Source organism: Dermacentor silvarum, chromosome 8, assembly GCF_013339745.2.
Source record: "Dermacentor silvarum isolate Dsil-2018 chromosome 8, BIME_Dsil_1.4, whole genome shotgun sequence".
In the NCBI taxonomy this organism is placed as follows: domain Eukaryota; kingdom Metazoa; phylum Arthropoda; class Arachnida; order Ixodida; family Ixodidae; genus Dermacentor; species Dermacentor silvarum.
Genome location: NC_051161.1, coordinates 1134704 through 1150840, shown reverse-complemented (window position 1 = coordinate 1150840; position 16137 = coordinate 1134704). Strand labels below are relative to the sequence as shown.

Sequence of the window (16137 nt, the reverse complement as noted above, 5' to 3'; positions counted from 1 at the left end):
TTGGGACAAAGGAACGACAACACAGTAGTGCAGACAATCAAAAGGGCATTTATTGCACCTTTCATACACTAATGCACACTAGCCGAATTACAACAAATAGAACATTCACACGGGCGCGCGACAAATCAAGTAAGTCCGACTCACCGCGACCCGATAGCGAGCGAATACGTTCGCCCCATGCTATGACACCATCGCCTAGTCGTTCACGTGTACGGTCACGCGAACGGTGGCGCGCTCGAACGATCCGTGTTTGTCCATACCGGTGTCCTGCTCTTAGCCTCGCGCGACGGTCGCGCGAAGCGGGCCGGCGCACGCGCGAAGCGTCCGTGCGTGTTGGTCGCCGATCCCAAGCCAAAGAGAGCGCCTCCGACCTTTCTCTCCCAAGTCACCCCGCGTGCTACGACACCATCGCCTAGTCGTTCACGTGTATGGTCACGCGAACGGTGGCGCGCTCGAACGATCCGTGTTCGTCCATACCGGTGTCCTGCTCTTAGCCTCGCGCGACGGTCGCGCGAAGCGGGCCGGCGCACGCGCGAAGCGTCCGTGCGTGTTGGTCGCCGATCCCAAGCCAAGAGAGCGCCTCCGACCTTTCTCTCCCAAGTGACCCCGCGTTAGCATCGCGGCGCTGAGCCGTGCTCCCTCAAGGGCTGCAGAAGATAGCGCCAACCTTTCCCTTTCCCTCAAGAACCACTTATCATCACTAGCGCCATCTCTCGCAACACGCCGCAACCACCGCCTGGCTTAGCCACGCAGAGAAGCCGGACTACAGGAGACATGCGGGGAAAACAACATCAGGGGACGCGTGAGAGTCGCGCATCCCCACATCCCCCCAACCTTAAATCACTACACATACGCCGGCGAAACATGTCACCAGGCCTATCAACGCGCGCGTCGCGAACAAAAGTTAGTACATGTGACAGTGGCGCCGCCGAGTAAAATGAGCGAGGCGACGGTTGCTGTAACATGCTAAGCCTTTTCGCGAGTGTTTTGAAGTACACTCGTTGGTACGAGAACCAGCTGCATCCTGGGAAAGTGAGGCCTAGCGCCTGCGGAGCATTGACAAGCCTTAAGCGAGTGAGTACGGAAGCCTCCCGGATGCAGACCATGTGGCTCTCGTACCGACGAGTGTACTTCAAAACACTCGCGAAAAGGCTTAGCATGTTGAAATGTTCAAACATGCTACAGCAACCGTCGCCTCGCTCAAGCAAGCACGCCGCCGACACTAGCGATCAAAATCCACGCTAGGACTACACTTCGGTTGAAACAAAGGTTGTCTCGAACCGAGCAAAACTGTTAAAAATTATCGTCCGATGCCCCAAGAGGCCCCACGTTGGGCGCCATATGTGGGGTCTCACACATGCTCTTGGGACAAAGGAACGACAACACAGTAGTGCAGACAATCAAAAGGGCATTTATTGCACCTTTCATACACTAATACACGCTAGCCGAATTGACCATTTGCAGAAGTCAGAGCGCCACCTAGCGCGAAAAACAGGAAGCTTGCGCCTCGCCGCTTGGTTGGAAAACATCCGGGCTCCAGCCTTTCTTCCGTACGGCGGCATCGGGTAGCGACATTGTGTTAGCGCAGCTTCTGTCACGTTTTGTCGACGTTCTTTGGTGGTCGCACGTGACATTCGTTAATTATGATTGAAGAGGACTCCATTCCCTTGCGTTTTTGCAAACGGGATGGACAACCGACTTCTCGGAGTGCCGGATAACGAGCGACAATGCGTGGCGTTATCTGCACGCCAACACTTCGTCCGTTCGTCAGGCACACCGCGGATGGGCTTTGAAAGAAGAAGGGTATGTTAAGAACTTAAAACTTAACGTAAATACCGCAGACCCTGCACTTGGCATCATACGAGCTACGTGCACGCCATCCATGAAGTCGGGCATCTACGTGGTTACCGCATGGTTCACGAAGGCCGTTGGCGACATTGCCGGGGCGCACTGTGAATGTGTGGCCGGGTGAGTACTTTCTGCCTGTCGCATTTCTCGAACTTTAGCTGTTGCATGAAACGGTAGGTGTGCTACATGTGCTAGCTTGCCAATGTCTTATTCGTCTCGTGCTGTTTCGTCAAACTGCTGTGTTATACAGGTGTCGCACGGCGCACTTTTGATCGCGATCAAGCCCGATCCGGGTCGAATTTTTTGGTCGTATTTGCCTCCTTTGCGCAAGCTGCGTGAGGGAGCCAATTGCACTCGAGAATTTCGATCCGGATCGGGCTTGATCGCGATCAAAAGTGGTCGTGTGACAGCAGTATTAATCGTATCCCAAATTTCGCATGCGCTATAGTACGCGGCAGGTTATTCAGGGTGTTTTTGCGAGCGCTAAGGCCTCAAAGTATACGCAAGCTTATTTTGTACTTTACATTAGCTTAAATGTGGGCAGCGCGTGCGTCCGCCGGACAGTGCGCTCGCGCTTACTCGCGAATACCAATAATATCAAGGCAGATATTCAGCCGAGTTGGTTCGAAGTCATGGTGGAAGATAGCGCTACTTAACAGACAAGTACAGAAGAAATGACGAGCGCAGACTCACAAAATTTATTGGAAATGAATAATCAGATATACATATATGTTACCCGCCGTGGTTGTTCAGTGGCTATGGTGTTGGGCTGCTTAGCACAAGGTCGTGGGATCGAATCCCGGCCACGGCGGCCGCATTTCGTTTGGGGCGAAATGCGAGAACACCCGTGTACTTAGATTTAGGTACACGTTAAAGAACCCCAGGTGGTCCAAATTTACGGAGTCCCCCACTACGGCGTGCCTCATAATGAGATCGTGGTTTTGGCACGTAAAACCACACAATTTAAATTAACAGATAATACATATGTTATCAGCAGATGCCCAAAAGAACATAGACTGGCCGTACCTGTTTGCGCTGTTTTTCACATTGCACTCAATCGTACTCGCATTTGCTTAGATTGACTCAGTGACGAGCGCTTAAAACTTGTTTCAGAAATGAGCGCGCATTGACGACTGCGAAAAAAAACTTATTTTTAAAAATATTTTGCAGCCTCAGCGAGACATGCCAGCACGTTGCTGGCCTTCTGCTCAGCGTTGCAGATCTGGCAGAGGACAAGGGAATGGAAGTCGCCTGCACGGACCTACCATGCAAGTGGATTGTTCCCGCAGAAGGTGTGGCACAGATGTACCACTTACATATGACACCTCCTTAAAGGCACTCCCTTATGGTAGCATTTTGGCATCTCGAACATGCAGTTTTTAAGCTGTGCTCCATAATCACATGGACAGGATATTTACAAAAAACAGTTCGTATGTGTGAGTGGTGTTTAAGCAAAGTCAAGAACAATACATACTTTCATTGCGTACACAATAACTTTATTCAAATACTCAGTGTACATACAGTTTTATAGGTTGGCCCCACCAAAACTAATTGCAATCTAGCACTGACAACTGTCATGGGAAGTAAGCATGGAAAGTGTGCTCTAAATGTTCGAAACAAGCACATCAAGGCATGGTGGTGAATATAGCGCTGATAGAGTGCCGACAAAAACTGTTACTACACTCACACATGGAGCAGAACACAAGTTGTGTAGCCATCGATTTTGTTCGGCCTTCTCTGTATGCAGAATCACCAGGCACACAATAGCACTTTATATCAGTACAGTCATGCTGCAATATTTCAGTTCCTATTCCTGCCTTTTCACAAGGTTAAAATGTCACTGCTGAATGCCATACATGACCCTTTTTCTTTCAGTTTATGTTGTGCAGGCCACAGTATACATCTAACCTCCTCTTGTATGCATTTTTTGGAGATGATAAGCGACCTTATTGGAATTGTTTCCCATAATGGATGTCTCACTGGTGATGACACATTTCATGATTAGGATTGTGGAGGTAATACGATCGTCGCTCAGTAAGATTGAAGGTGTAACAGCCGCTACTTCCTGCCCAGAGAAGTCAGAGGAAAGTAGTTGAAAAGTGAGTGAAGCATCCTAAGAATGCCAACTGCAGCAATATACTGACTGCTCTGCTAGGTTCATCTTATCTGCAACAGAATATGTCACGTGGGCCTTCCTATTTTCTGTGTATTAGGCTAGAAAAAGTTCAATTATGTGGCACAACTAAGCCATATTTTACTGTATTGCAGCCAAGAAGCCCGCTCCAAGGCTGCCTTTGGTGGAAATCTCTTTCCGCAAATATAGAGTCAACAAGCCACTGCGTCCAAAAAAAAGGCGACGATACAACCCATGCAGCCACCTGTCGCCCCCTACCGAAAATCAAGTGGAGCATTTCAGGGAGAGCCTCACGGAATGCTACCCCAGCCTCCAAGCGCTACGCTACATGGGGCAACAACCGGCACAACATGTACCTGAGCCATCTGCACAATTAATTGGAGACGAAGAAGACCTGTGGAGCGACAGAGTGCAAGAGATTGTCAGTGCACACATGTCATCTTTGAAGCCCATAGAGAAGGACGACCGTGACAAAATATGTGCAACCACAACAGGGCAAGCCGACAACAAAAACTGGCATGCTGCCAGAGTTGGCCAGCTTACAGCCTCCCTTTTTAAGCGGGTGTGCCGTTGCATCAAGCCAGAAAGTTTGCTGAAGACCCTGCTCTATCCAAGTGATAGGGCAGTGTCTGCCGAAGCAATGGTGTACGGAAGAGAACATGAAAAGGATGCCGTTGAGGCATATGCACTCCTCCTAAGGAGTCTGGACAGGCAGGTCACAGTGCATGAAACAGGCCTGCATATACACAGTGACCATCCGCTGCTGGCTGCATCACCAGATCGAGTTGTGAGGACGGATGGAGAGGAGGGTATTCTCGAAGTGAAGTGCCCGTTTTCCAAACGGGGACAAACTATGGATGAAGCCTGCGAAGACAGCAAATTTTGCTGTAGGCTAGAAGATGGTGAGGCTGTCTTGAAAACAGACCATGAATATTATTTCCAAATTCAAGGGCAGATGGCCATCACAGGTCACAATTGGTGTGACTTTGTTGTCTGGTTTGGGCCAAACAAGGTCCACCTTCAGCGCATACCCTACAATAGAGTGTTCTGGGATACTGAAATGCTCCCCAGCCTACTTCACTTTATGAGGTATGCTCTGATACCAGAGATTCTCACAAGGCGCGTGAAGCGGCTGAACAGGCTTTATACAAAGGGGCAATATGTCTCTTACAGAAAGCTGTTGAACGTTTTTTTTGTGTGCGAACACCATGATGGCCTGGTGATGAAAATTAAAAGAATAGCAAGCAAAGTCAACTGATGGGTAAACTGTGTTTTGACAATGTTAATAAACAACTATACATTGTATTTCGTGTTGATGTCAATGAAACAACAAAGAAAAGAAGTGATTGTTGCCTGGTGGCTATTGCAGTGGGCTCCTGTGCTCAACAGCAGAGGTTACGTGTGGGCCACACATTTTAATAAAGCAAGGCGAGACGGGAACCTACCAACATCCTGCAATGTACCAAGAATGAAATAAGACAACCTTTTCGAGTGCTAGTGCAATCTAATGGCAGTACTATGCCAGCATAAAATGCAATTGACATTCGTTTTACACCTGTAATAGTGATGGAGAATGATGCCACAAAAGTGGATAAAACCATTTGCAGTGAAGAAAGATGCATAGGACAATTTATTTTACCCTCAAGAAACCCGGTTGGGGTATTACATAAGTGGGAAATATGATCAAAGAAGAGCACTTAGTCACTAATCTAAACAATAAGAATGCATAGAAAGAATAAGTGTTGCTTTAATCAACCTCTGCAACAAGCACTTGGAAGCTGTCACTCGTCTTTTATCAATGGTGGTTTGTAGTTGCAGAGGAAACAACAAACCCTAAACACTTGCTCAGCAATATCCATCATGCTGATAGGAAATGCTCTACTTAATATCTGGAATATTTTGACGCGTCCTATCGCGCGTTCCACATGGACTCTCGCACATGCGATGCGACGCGTTCGCTCCACAGCTTCAGGTCTCATCTGGGGCTCGTGTTGCTCACGGAATGGTGGTCGGAAAACTGCGATTCCTGGTGGCAAATAAGGAAACGTAAACCCCTTGTCTACCATTATTGCGTCTCCGTCATTCATAAGATCCAAAAGCCCACTGCACTGTAGCATAGTCTTGTCAGACACAGAACCTCCCCATAGACGAGACACATAAGCAATATAGCCATCAGGTGTACACCCCAAAAGCACCTTGTAAGTATTGTAGTGCTTATAAGTTGAAAATGTTTGCCTCTGTGTACTAAGTGAAGAGGGCCGCTGTATGCGAACTTCTGTAGCATCTAGCACCAACCTAGTATTTTCGAAACCTCGAAAATATCCTGGCAGGTACGGTGCTAACATCTCCCTTGTTGGTATTTGCACCCTCGCTTCCAGTTCAAGCTCAAGGAAATTAACCCAGGTGGCAAAAATGCGGCTGACATGGCTTGCGGACATTAAAAAGTTTCGAGCAACCTCTTCTCCAGGCATCCCAGTTTTTAGCCGCACAAGTACCATGAAAAACTCTGCTTCAAGTTCCCGTTCCCTTGGTCTGCCAGGGACATTACTATTAGCTTTCCTTTCTGCACCCCAGTACGACATTTTACTGGCTCGGGGCTCAAAGTACTCGAAGAGACTTCGAAAGACCCCATAATTAGGCAGGCCAGTATAAAAAGCACACTTCTTAGCCGAGAGTTTTATGACATTTAAAGTCAGGATTCTAGAATTCGCTTCATCAAGCTTCATTTCAAGCCTAATATTCTTTCTTTCTAAAGAAGCAATTTTTTAGTGGAGCCATGCTCTTTCTCTCTGCGCATCACTGCTCGTTGAAGCACTTGGGTAGCTGGTGCTTGCCTGGGAACCTATGATAATGGCATAGAAAGAGATAATAAAACTACTTAAGTCATGTAAGCAACCAATAGACAAAAGCCAGCTTTGCTAGAAAACTTGCACAGGGTGACAACAGCCACATTACAATAACTTATAATCAGTTGAGCAGCCCGATGAAGTACGCTTACTAATCCAGCGGCTAAATCCATTGTTTACTTTAAACACAACACTTGACATGCAATTTTCTGATGGTATTATTAAATTTCTTGGCACAAGCTTTCAAGGCAGATATAAGCTACAGAGAAGGATGTGAAGCACCTAGAAAGTTGATCAAATCAATGCAGTGAATGTTAAAATTAGTAAAACTTCACAGCTGCAAAAGTTTTACTTTAAAGAAAGGCACGATGATAGTGAAGGTATAGCCTTATGATTAAATTACTGCAGTTGCTTACCAATCACTGATGTTTGCAATGTCACAGGAGCGGTGCCTTGCCCAGTAAGATTCATTTGCATGTCACCTGAGAAGAAATAGCACAGTTTAGGTCACTGATATCATTGTGCTGATAGTAAATTTTCGTATAAGATACTAAAAACTAAGAATGTCAGCACTGACTTGGAATTTGTATCATTACATACTTAAAACTTGACTGCTGCTCGTGCACCATGTATTGGGTCCACGTTAAAGAACACCAGGTGGTCAAATTCGGTGTCCCATACTATGGCATGTCTCATAATCATATGGTTTTGGCACGTAAAACCCCGGAATTTTTTTAACACGACTGCTCAACAAAGAACTTCTATTGGTTGCGGCTGATTAGTTCGTTGTATACTCAAAATAAAACAGCGCATCACCACATTGCACTTTCATGTTTCCTTGGTATTTCCCAATTTTCTCATACATTCTGCAAGTGCTTGCTGAATGGTGCAAGGGTAAATAACTTTTACAGCACCATTATATTTTCCTATCAGTTGCAAGTTTGAAGAAAAATATCACACTCAACTCCAACCGTGAATAATACAACCTTCAAGACCAATCAGTTGTGAAGAAATTCACATGTGCATCGAGCTGACAACCTTACATTTAAAAGGCACCCCGTCAGCCTCGCCATACATGCTTTGGAATGAATTCCCTGATTTAGAACAGCCACGCTCAATACTTGCCATCTCTTACTTTTCCACAAATTAAAAAATACTTTGTTTTACAGATTTTCATAAGAGTAAGCACCCAGTAAGTACCATAGCAAGCATGATTTGCTACAGCCAGTGGCCTTATTCTCACCATTTCCTAGTGGTTCCTGCTCAGGCATATCCTCTGTGGGTGCAGCTGTGCTTCCAGAGGGGTCAATGGGCAGCTCAGCTTCTATAAATAAATATGGAAGTCTCAATAAAATTAAGGAACAGAAACTGCTGTAATGTACAGCTAACGATACCAGTGATCACTTTTTTTTGTTGACTATTTCTATCTGCCCGGAGTAACACACTTTGAGAACATACATGAACTTGCATCCAAGTTAACATTCAGTACCGTTAAGTTAGCCATGACATGGTAAATATTGTGCATTAATGATACACAGCACTACAACGTTATCCCTCAAAATGTGACACAGTACATATGAAAGTATCATCTCTACATGTCTACATACAGTGAATATAGACTTATCAGTGCACTCCAGCTTGCTGTTCCATAGAAACTTTCTATTTTTATGTAATAAGAATAGTCAATGAAGCATGCTTACCCTGAATGACTGCAGCAGGCTGTCCGTTCCCTGGTAGAGCCGTGGGGTCCACTTGGCTGTTTAGGGAGGCTATAGTAGCAGCCCCTACAGATGTCAAGCACATATATATCAATGCAAAGCGTATTATCTTCTAAGAGCATGTTGAAATAAAATTTGTTATGTTACATGAATCAATAAATATATCATAGAAAAAGCCGAGCAATAATGTGACTATTTCAGAGGAAGGATAACGTAAATGTCTGGCTTGCGTACAAATCTGCGCGTGCACCTGAGGCAGTGTTGCGCGTGCACTCCTGAACACGCAACACTCGCTTGCAGTCTGGTGTGGCGGAACCAGATCACGGCATACTAAAAACTCCAGAGCACCAACCTGCGGCCAGCTCGACCGGTCGTTGAAAAACACATCTCTACGTAGCACAACTTTACTGCAGCGGCGAATAATGCGCACGTAACCTGCTCGATGACCTATTTGCCAAGTGGCGTTCGGCATCATTTCATCCTGTTAGTACACCTTACTTTCGAAACACACAGAAGCATGCACACACACTACAACGATGCGAGGCTTGGCCAAAGCAAATCGGGTAACTTACGTTTGCTCTCCCGCCTTTGTAAGGCACGGTTGTGCCGCCGAACATCGGCGTCGCTGCCAGCTTTTCTGTACGTAAATATAGTAGGCACGTAGTCTGGGTGCGTAGCGAGCTTCGACGGCCGGCCTGCATTTATAGACGCAATCAGTACGTAAAAGTTAAACAATAAAGGCTTTATCACACTTACCTGTGACAAAATGCGCGCCACAGATCCTCGAATGCACTGTTGGCTGCCACGCCGTGCCGTCCGAGTTCAACCGCTTCACCGCTGCCGTCCACAAACTTCTCCTTCCCGCATTAACATTCGCAGATGGAAATCTGAAGAAATTAGTATTTCCCCTTCCATAATAATAGCTCGTGCAGCCGAAAGCGACGCAGTTGGCCGGCATGTCACGCTCGCGGACTTGCGGGGCACGTAGCACTACCGAAGGCTGCCCGAACTGCGCTGTTTGCTTTCCAACCACGGAGATGGCGCTCACAACGCCCCGCCCCGGCCGGTTTTGGCGCATGCGCAGTCGTACTTCTGCAATTGGTCAATTACTACCAATAGAACATTCACGTGGGCGCGCCACAAATCAAGGAAGTCCGACTCACCGCAACCCCATAGCGAGCGAATATATTCGCCCCATGCTGTGACACCATCGTCTAGTAGTTCACGTGTACGATCACGCGAACAGCGGCGCGTTCGAGCGATCCGTGTTCGTCCATACCGGTGCCCTGCTCCTAGCCACGCAAGACGGTCTTGCGAAGCGTGGATCGGCGCACGCGCGGGACGTCTGCACTGCTCACTGACCCCAACCTGAAGAGGAACAGCCTTCTCCCTTTTGCGCCCGCATAACCCCCCACCTTCAGGTGGCATTAGCAGCGCAACAGTAGCGCCATCTCTCGTAATACGCTGCAACTCCGCTGGCGTAAAGCCACACGGCAAAGCCGGATTAAAGGAGATGGGAGCCATGCGGGGAAAACAACATCAGGGGACGCGTGAGAGTCGCGCATCCCCACACAGTAGAACATTGTTCATATATTCAGACAAATAATAATTTAAGGGGCACTTAGTTATCCGTACGTGGATGAATGCGAAAGCATTGCGACCTCTGTGCAATGCCTATGCTCTTTCAGTCTTAATTTAACTTCACCTTAATTAACACCAAATGTCAAGGGTTGGAGTGCCCTAATTAACTCTATCTTAATTAACTGTGCCTCACCTTGAATAACACCAAAGGTCGTGGGTTTGAGTGCCTTAATTAGCTCTATCTTAATTAACATCAATGGTCGTGGGTTCAAGTGCCGTGATGAACTCTTATCTTAATTAAGCCTGCCTTAAATTACTCTGCCTTATTTAACCTTGCCCTTATTAAGGTCATCAACTGCCTCGATTGGCACACGACTTTTTGAGCCATCAGTGGTCATGCCAACGCCAACACACCGGGTTTTCTCCCTAGTGAGCCATATAATGCTCTCGCATTAAAAACGCAAGAAAGAATGTACTAACAGGGAGAACGTATAATCCGAAGTCATTAAAAACTTAACTAAAGCATTTCATGAATCGGTGCAGCACAAGACGCCAACACACATCGATCTGGTGGGGCCTGAGCGTCATGAGACGCACGTGGTTGTTCTCATGGCTTCTGCAAGCTTACGTTCCTCCAATTCATCCTGGGTCAACAGCTTCTTTGGGCGGAGCATTTTGGCGGGATGTGCTCACTCGGGTAGAGCACAAGGTGCAGATGTGCGTCACGCTCGTGGTACCAAGTGACTTGAAAGGCACATTGTCGTTTTAAGACGGCAGTGGGAAACTGAAACGAAATCAAGCTAGTGGGTAATACTGAAATGCATGCAATGACGCGATGCTGCCGAAGTGAAACATGAGGCTCACTTCACGCTGCCTTTAGCAGGGAACGGTGGTACAGTTGGTTTACCACCTACTATAAAAGCATGCAGTACGCTTCCAACGGCAATACAGTATACACAGTGTGAATCAGATAGGTGAAGATGCTTATCACAATGGCGGCTATAGCTGTGAATACCATCGTGCGACAACCCATGAGGAGATTTGCTCTTAACCAAAATAGGAAACTGAGTGCATGGCGGCATTTTCATGTCACAGGGGCAAGCGAGTACTGCGGGCAAGCTGCCATTGTAGGGGCCTACTGATGTCAGTCACGTGTGCTTTGTACCTTTTCTTGTTTACATGGGATCTAACGGCCGAAAAACTTACTATACAATCGCAGTTTGGCGATACACTGAACATTGGTGCCTAAAGATGCTGTTTTCCAGGAATGCATTCCAGTAAAAAAAAGAAAGTGTAACTAAATTGGGTTATTGTCTTGCTTTCTCGATCGCGAACATTGGCGCCAGGAAATAGTACGAAAGCGTTTGTATCAACAAGGTTCTATTGTAAATCCTTAGTGATCTTCATTATGACTTGGTGTGAACTTGTTTCTTCCTTTGTAGTGTTTTGTTTGTGTCATTCAAATCAAGATTGGTGCAATAATGTAGTGCAGCCATCGACTCTATTTACTATTTTTTTAGGCTCATGCTCATAACTGTGAATATCTGGAGCCTTTGATCATGCACTTTATGATGTAAGCTGTGAAATAATTCCCAACTTCAACAAGGCTTGCACACTGTGCTTCGAATCTGTGGCCCTCAAAAACAACACGGGAGTATCAAAAGTTGGTGCCTTGCAGTGGCCAGTGTATGTGATGCAGCAGCTGAGAACTACAAATGGAAATGCAGGTGACGTTCCTGCTCAGATTCTCCCTGATCCTGTGGGATGATCGAAAAAGGGATTCTCTGCACAGTTTTTCAGTTGTTTTCCTTAGGTGCCCTGGCAGGTTTGACCATTTTGAATGAGCAAGTGCAGTGCATGCAATTGTTATGATATGTGCCAAAAGGGGGTGCTTAGCATTGTTGGAAAAAAAGAAGAGCATGCTTCACTTCACTTCACTTTATTACCTAAAAGGCCTCCAGGATTGGGGGTATTACGTAAGGGGTGGACATCAAGTATAAAGTAAATAAATACACAAGGAAAGGATGTTTAAGTGCACCTTTGCTCGCGGTTAAGTATGGAAGTTATACAGTTGAAAAATGTGGATGGGCAGGTGATTGCGGCAATGTCGTGTGGAAGGCCGTTCCAGTCCGAGGCTAAGCGTGGGAAGAATGATGAGGCAAAAGTGGTAGTGTGCGCACGTGGCCGGGTGACTTGGAGGGGATGACCAATGCGAAGTGAAATGCGTGCCGGAGGAATGATGTAGGGTGGATGATTAAGTGAGCTGTAAAAAAACTTACGGAATAAGTACAAACTAGCGATACAACGCTGACAAGCCAGGGTCGATATGCCGGACTCTGCTTTTAACGATAATATACTGGTATTGTATGCATAGCATGATTGACTGAATCTTGTAGCACGATTTTGTACTGATTCTAGGCACTTTATTTTTGGTTAGGGCTCCAGATGGCATAGGCATATTCCTTAGAGCACACGAGTGTTTTGTAGGCAAGCAATTTTAGGTCTCATGGTGCGTGACGTGGGTGATGTTTTAAGAATCCAGGGCTTCTGTTAGCAGATGATATGACTTTAGTGACATGCGCATTCCAGTTTAGATCATTATACTGACGCGAGATAGGCTGGCACCTGCGGCCGCCGGCCGCTGCAACGAGAACGACGAAGTGTGTTCTGAAACGCGCGCTCTCCGAGTGTCAGCCTATATTAAAAGAACACCGTTTTGCCAAGGTCTCGATTGCTATCTTCGTGACATTTTCTGGTGGAGGTGCTGGGTAAATGATACGATCGCCCGAGATGCAGCGCACTCCTGACTCGTCGCCAGTGCGTACTCCGACAGAGCTCACCCCGGTACACGTCCGTACCAGCCGTTGTCGTCAGGGGCTTCAGCCACAGCACGGTCTGCTACCTGATCCTACCAGGATGATGCACGAACCGTCTACTGCTGCGCTTGCCGTGCCGACACAGGTCCTTTTTCATCAGCCGCAAACACCCAATGTGTTCCACGGAGGTGCTCTTGAAGACGTCGAAGACTGGCTTGACCACTTCAAAAGGGTAGCCGAATTCAACGATTGGTCCCAAGAGCACAAGTTGCGTAATGTGTACTTCGCTCTCGGGGATTCCGCAAAGACATGGTTCGAAAACCATGAGACGACACTGACATCGTGGAAAGAAATTCGTCGGCAGTTAGTTGCCGCCTACACCAGCGCCGACAGAAAGGAGAGAGCGGAGTTGGCATTTCAGGCAAGAATTCAAGCCTCTAATGAAAGCGTCACGACGTATATTGAAGATATGGCTCGGCTCTTCAGATGTGCAGACGCTTCAATGCCCAAAGACAAAAAAGTTCGACACCTAATGCGAGGCGTAAAGCAGGAAATCTTTGCCGCCCTTATCCGCAACCCACCGACTACGCTTGCGGCATTTCTCGCTGAAGCCACTGCAATGGAAAGGGCACTACAACAGCTCGCCAGGCAGTACAATCTAAACGTGACTGCAATTTCGAGTGGCGTCCCTAACGTGACACTGGGAAGCGACGTTAGCGACCTCAGAGAATTAATAAGAGCGGTCATAAGAGAACTCCAAAAAATGCAGGCTGTCGAGCCCCCAGTCGCGCGACTTTCCGTGGTGGAGATGATGCGAAACGAAATCAGGCAAGCCATCCAAGTTCCTGAATGCTTCGGGGCACCACAGCCGCAGGAGCAAGTTAGGATGACTTATGCGGAAGCCGTACGACGTCCGTCGCTGTAATACATCAAACGTCATGCGCACCACGGAACAGACAGAAGTCGGGTTCAGCCGTCGTAATATGCCATTTATCAACGAGTCCAGGCCAAGAAAGAGTGATGTCTGGCGTGCTCCTGACCACAGTTCGCTCTGTTTTCATTGCGGCGAAGCCGGCCATATCTACAGGATGTGTCCCTACCGATGCATGGGTCTCCGTGGGTTCTCTCCGAATGCGCCGCGTCCACGACCTGGTGAGCGTCCAGTGGAAATCGAGAGCTTCCTGGTGAGTCGTCTCAATTTCTTCGAACAGCCAAGGCACGAGCCTCGCTCGTCGTCACCGGCTGCGTCACGATACCTGTCGCCAAGTCCTGCCTTCCGTCGAGACGGCCCTAGGCGCCGTTCGCCCAGCCCTGCAAACCGGGAAAACTGAGTTCAGCGACCTCTGGAGGCGAGGCCGCTGACGCCGAATGTACCGAATATCCTCCATTACGACGCAAGTGACGACAGCGACGACAACAAACGCACTCAGGTGATCAAAGGCACGTCGTAACATCGGATATACCAGTCAGCATAGACGAAGAAGTCACAGCTTTAGTCGACACTGGCGCGGGCACCTCTGTTATGAGCCGAGAACTTGCCGCTAAACTGAAAAAAGTTTACACGCAGTGGACTATGTCTCAGGTCCTTACTGCCGGAGGACACCTCTTAAAGCCTGTGGGCAGGTGTACAGCACGAGTGAATATTCGCGGCTTTACGTACGTCGGAGATTTCATTATCCTGCCGAGTTGTTCGTGAGAGTTGATCTTTGGGATGGACTTCCTGCAGGCTAATGGAGCCATCATTAATTTGCAAGAGTCGCTGGTAACGTTTTCGACAGCGCATGCCATAGCAAGCAACAAGTACGACAGTCGTGACAATGCCTTGCACATCCTCGATGACAACGTCACGTTACCGCCTAGGAGCAGTGTATTAACCCTTGTAACCTGCGACGCGTTCGACGACAGTGAGGGCATTGCCGAGGCAAATATTCTGCTGCTGCTCGAACGGTATATCTGCATAGCTCGAGCCTTGTTCAGTTGCAGAGCAAGCGGTCACTAGTTGTTCTGATGAACTTCAGCAACGAGTTTCAGCACGTCCCTCAAGATACGGCTGTCGCCTTCCTCAACCAAATTGCGGACTTCTCCGACATCGGCACTTTAGAGGTGACTTCACCGGACGTGACAGATGCTCCCACGCTTTGCAGCCGCATTCACATTAATGCCGGTTTGTCGGGACAATAGAAGCAATGACTATTAGGCCTCGTGAGCGAATTCTCTAGCTGCTTCTCTACAGAATCTAAAGTTCAGCGCACCTCCGTTTCAAAACACCATATTTTCACAGAGGAATCGGCACACCCAGTTTGTCAGCATCTGTATCGCGTGTCGCCAATGGAAAGAGAGGCGATTAAACGCCAGGTTAAAGAAATGCTGGACAATGACGTGATTCAGCCTTCGACAAGCCCATGGGCGTCCCCCGTCGTTCTGGTAAAAAAGAAAGACAATACACATACGCTTCTGTGTCGACTACAGATAGCTTAACGAAGTCACCAAGCGCGATGTTTACCCTCTGCCAAGGGTTGACGATGCCTTGGACCGTCTACATCACGCCCAGTTCTTTACCTCGTTAGATCGTAAGTCAGGGTACTGGCAGATCAAAGTCAACGAGCGCGACCGCGAGAAAACTGCATTCGTGACACCTGATATGCTGCTGTCATCTTGTCTGTCATAGGATCCCACAAGAGTCCCAATATCTTGACAGCTCCTGAGGGTGCGCTATCTCCTTCAGCCGTGGTAATAAGATCTCTCAGCAGTTTAGAATTCGACGACCATTTTCTTAGTCGCATTCCAGCGTCTTCCATTATATAATTTGCATCTCTGTATACCTTTTGAGCTGAATCCTCACTATCTGCTCCTATAAGAAGGTCATCAACGTAGAAAGAAGCAGCAAGTAACTTGGCCGTTTCTTCTGTTTGATCCTTTACTCCCTTCAGGTGGTGTTGGAGTGTGGCGTTGAGTAGGAATGGGCTTGCTACTGTTCCAAAAGGCACCCTTGTCATGCGCCATTCCTCTATTTCAGGATCTGGTTTTTTCTTAGAGGGTATATCCTTGAACCAAAGGAATCTCAATGCATCTCTGTCTTCCATTTTTACGCTAATCTGTAGAAAGGCTTTCTCTATGTCAGCCGTCATAGCAATACGTTTCATACGAAAACGTATGAGAAGAGCAACCAAGTCGGCCAGTAGCTTTGGTCCTTT

The 16137-nt window shown here is 47.5% G+C and overlaps 1 protein-coding gene across 1 annotated transcript in view; it reads left to right on the top strand.

Annotated features, from left to right (window-relative positions):
* The window catches only part of LOC119460513 (intermembrane lipid transfer protein VPS13A), a 1139096-nt gene that overhangs the window by 536739 nt on the left and 586220 nt on the right, over positions 1 to 16137 (top strand). The window lies entirely within an intron of this gene.